The sequence below is a fragment of the Dendrobium catenatum genome, unplaced genomic scaffold (genome assembly GCF_001605985.2).
Source record: "Dendrobium catenatum unplaced genomic scaffold, ASM160598v2 fragScaff_scaffold_1420, whole genome shotgun sequence".
Taxonomy (NCBI): domain Eukaryota; kingdom Viridiplantae; phylum Streptophyta; class Magnoliopsida; order Asparagales; family Orchidaceae; genus Dendrobium; species Dendrobium catenatum.
In genome coordinates, this window is record NW_021319882.1 from 39,791 (window position 1) to 44,615 (window position 4,825).

Genomic DNA, 4,825 nt, shown 5'->3' on the forward strand with positions numbered 1-4,825 from the left:
TCAATAGTAAAATATTAGTCTATCTCTCGGGATGGTATAATGTTATTTTATAAAAATTTTACAAAAAAAAAACCCTTAAAGTAAATCATGTGGAAAACATACAAAAAAATTGTCCACATCATCACCTTATGAGGTTGTATCACTAAATGATCCATAGATACTCTCCTCTACTATTATAGGTGTACCTTGAGATGTACTAACTCTAGTATTATCCACTTTTCTTGATGTAGAAGCTACTTGGGTGGTTTACTCTCCCATAAGGCCATTGGAAGTTATTAGTGGCCATGTCTTCAATTAAAGCCAATGCTTCATCAAAAAGGTTTAGTCATCAAAGAATGTCTAATAGCTACATATATGATCAATCAAATAGATCCTATAAATTTATTATAGATAGTCTGATTGAGTATCCAATCAAGCAAAGTATAGTGTGGGCACTTTCAAAGAAACTCCTTAAAACTTTCCCAAGCTTTGTATATTGATTATCCATCTAATTACACGAATTATGTGATATCATTCCTAATCTTTATTATTTTTGATGGATGGAAGTACTTGCTTAGGAACTTCTAAGCTATTTCATTGCATGTGATAAGTGAGCCTTGGGGTAAGTAGTTCAATAATAATTTGTCATTGTCTCTTAAGGAGAACAAAAATAGTCTGTCTAACAGTGTCATAAGAGACTTCATTATACTTAAATACTACATAAATCTCTATAAAACTACCAATATGAATGTTTGGATCCTCCACAAGAGTTCCCCTTAACTTTTAGTACCCATTGAATGATTGTAGGCTTAAGCTCAAAGTTATTAGCTTGGATGTTAGGTTTACCATATTCTCTCAGTGGCTTAGGTTGGTCATTCTATCAGACAAGTCCAACCATTTCTAATTCTTATTTTTTAATATATATATATTCTTATTTTTTAATTTTTTCTATTTATGTATCAAATAAGACTTTTTCTAATTAGGCTTTACTATGTCTTCTACAACAACAATACACATAATATGAATTTGATGATCATAATATAATGTAATAACTAATAGTGTAACACTACAATAATAATTTGTATTAATGAACATAATTAATTAAAACAAATCAAAATCCATAACAATTTGTAATGATGTAGAAGTAAATAACAATACAAACATAAAATATGATTAAAAAAAAGATGATAAGAGTATATCAACAATCCTTTAAGAAATATAAAGTGAATAAAAAATTAATTGACCACTATCCATGGAAATGACACCAAATACTCGAGGAGTTATTTTAAACCCTCGAACTTCATGTCAACTGTGGGTTATCATTATATCTGCATAGTTGCATATATTGAATCAAGTAATAAAGTAGCGAGTAAAGTATTACTCTCACAATGATAGGTGTAACCTCTAAACAATTCTAGTAATACTAACATGAATTGTTTAATTTATCTTATATATTAAATTAAATGGGTTGTGCTTATGAAAATTACCAGCTAAGTTCTCACAAAGAAAATTCAATGTATAGATACTTCTAAACCATTGATAGTTTATAACTCAATAATAAAAAGATAGATCTCCTATATTGATATTGTGAATTAGAACATAAATACTTCTCATCTTTATCAGGCTCATTGGAGTTTCTAGCTAAAATTGTGATTAACTATAGTGATTGTATCTCCCTTATGATTCCAGGACTCTATGCAACATATTTCTATGTATGAATAAATCTAATTCTAAATCCATTATTTATTTCACTATTTCTCCAATGAGGATGAAGATCATACTAAATTTTATGCTCTTACAATGCCTCTTTACAAACTAAATAAAGCATAAGAGGGCTTAAAAAAATATTACATTATTCATATAAGAAAATCTAATCTTATGTAGACATCTCATAAGCCTAGAGTATTGATTTAGTCATTCATACAATTTTAAATAAATAAAGCATTTTTCATCTAAAAAATAAATATTATTACAAGATGAAAGGAAATGATAGATATCACAAGGAAATCCATACAAGCACAATTACAGACTCTCCTTATCACTGAACTTGATATTCTTGACTTGAACTTACTCTCTCCCACCATCTAGAATCTTCCAAAGATTGAATAAAAATACACAAATAGCCCTCCCCCACAAAGAAATTCAGCCACACTATTTATATTTAATAATTATAACTAACTCTAGCACTGTGGTGCTAGTAGCGATAGTGTTGCTGTGTTACTGAAATGAACTAACATAACAACAACATCATCATCATCATCAAACCTTTTTCCCATTACGTGGGGTCAGCTACATGAATCCTTTTTTTCCATTATCTCTGGTTAAAAGTCAATTTCTCATTGAAATCTAATAAAGAAAGATCATTTCTAATATTTTCTAACCAAGTCTTTTTAGGACTACCTCTACCTTTCTTAACATAAGTTAAATCTAATACCTCAACTTTCCTAACCGATTCAACGGAAGGCCTCTGTTTAATGTGATCAAACCATCTAAGATGACTCTCTCTAATCTTATCTTCCACTAGTGCTAATCCAACCTTTTCAAGTATACATCTCATTTCGTATCCTATCTCTAAGGGTCAAGCCACTCATCCACCTAAGCACCCTCATCTCTGCCAGACTTAACTTAGTCTTATGCTTCTCTTTTAATGGCCAACATTCGGCACAATAAAGCATTGCAGTTCTCACCACCATCTTATAGAATTTTCCCTTAAGTCTGAGGGGGACTTTTTTATCGCACAATAAGCCTGATGTATTCCTCCACTTCAACCACTCAACTTGAATTATGCTAATAATATCCCCATCAATTTCACCATCACTCTGAGTAATAGATCCAAGATATCTAAAATGTATAATCTTATTAATGACTTGATCACCCAAAGTCACAATCCCATCACTAGTTCTATTGCTACTAAAATTACACTCCATATATTCAGTTTTAGATCTACACAAGCGAAAATCTTTAGACTCTAAATTTGACCTCCATAATTCAAGTTTACCTTCAACTCCCTCTCTAATATAATCAACAAGAAGAATATCATCAGAAAAAAAACATACACCAAGGTACATCCTCTTGCAAATGTCTAGTGAGAACATCCATGACTAAAGAAAAAAAATATGGACTTAATGCTGATCCTTGAGGTAATCCAACCGAAATAGGAAAATACTTGGTCAAACCACATTTTTTTTAACACAAGTAATAGCTCCTGGATACATATCTTTGATGGTTTGAATATAAGCAATATTAACTCCTTTTTTTTTCAAGAACTCTCCATAGCACTTCTCTTGGAACTTTATCATATGCTTTTTCTAAATCAATAAATATCATATGTAGAACTTACTTATTATATCTATATTTCTCCATCAAACCTCTCAATAAATGTATGGCTTCCATAATAGACCTACCCGTCATGAATCCAATTTGATTTTGAGAAACATTAGTATCACGTTGCAACCTACGCTCCATAGTTTTAAAGTATGACACATTAACGTAATTCCTCTATAATTCACACACTCTTGTACATCACCTTTATTCTTAAAAATAGGAATTAACACACTAATTATCCACTGATCACGCTCTATAATTCGCACACTCCTAGGAAATGAACTAACATAACAATCAAACAAAATTCCACAGCTACTATAGCCTGACTAAATTATCATGTTATTTCTCTGGCGACTATCAAATTAACTACATTATAAAGGAGCTTAGGTGATTTGGCACTACAGTTCCCTAGTCAATGCAACTAGGCCTAGATGGTGCTATAGTGCTGGCCTTTCCTCTACTGTGGGGCTTTGTTCTCTATCATTTTAGTCAAATTTAAGGTTTAATGATATGACTCTACAAAGTCTTGCACCATGATACAAGGCATTTTTCTTTAGTTTTATGGCATTTTAAATAAATTCACCTATATAAAATCATCAAATGAGGTCTTTTCATAGTGAAGAGGATGACAAAAGCTATAACAAGAATTACATAAATAAGATCTTGAGGGATATTTTAGAGGATAAGTTCACATTTTCCATTATTTACTCTATATATTATCATTGGAATAGAAGTGTGTGAAAGAGTGTGTGAATAGCTGATGAAGAATCAAGTAGTTGAACACATCACCAAACTTACGTACGAGTTAAAAAAATGGTTAAAGGGTTAATTTCTTTCTGTATTTATACCTTGTCTGAAGAGATCCATCATAATAAGCTTAATGTTGAGATTGAATACAATTTACGAAAATTGGTTGCATCAAAAGATTTGGACAAAAAGAAGGCATGGTTAAATTGTACAAACTAATGTTAGATGAGCAGTGATTGCACATATACAACCAATTACTATGGTCACCTCACATTGTAAATCTTTTTCATGTTAAGTGAGATATTTAAAATGTAATATGTTTGGAAAATAATGTAGACAATTTTTAATATTTGTATTTGTATATACTAATATAAGTTTACATATTTTTTCCTATTTCCTTAACTTGGCACTTTAATATGAATTGCTATGATAGACAATGGTTATAGCAAAACTCACTCAATAAATGATCAACAAATTATTCCATATGTTTGACTTAGCTAAAACTGAACAAAAAGTGGAATGGTAAAATGGATCTTAAAAATAATATGTTAATGCTAATCATAATCAAATGAATGGGACGTAATGTAATAGAAATATTGACATAAAACTAAGTATTAGACTTTAGAAACTAGAACTCGATGAATTTGAGGTTGGGAAACTTTATGAAATTAGTGTGACCATGTGGAAGTTATGTGATGAATATAGCCATACTCACCATGTAGGTACTTTTTAATAAAACCTCAACATGCTAAGTTTATAGAATAATTAAGAAGTC

The 4,825-nt window shown here is 30.5% G+C and overlaps 1 non-coding gene across 1 annotated transcript; it reads left to right on the forward strand.

The window, feature by feature from the left end:
- Positions 1–417: 417 nt before the first annotated feature.
- Positions 418–524, forward strand: LOC114580948. Its single transcript, XR_003702684.1, has one exon. It is a non-coding gene; the product is annotated as a small nucleolar RNA R71 (small nucleolar RNA).
- The last annotated feature ends 4,301 nt before the right edge of the window (positions 525–4,825 follow it).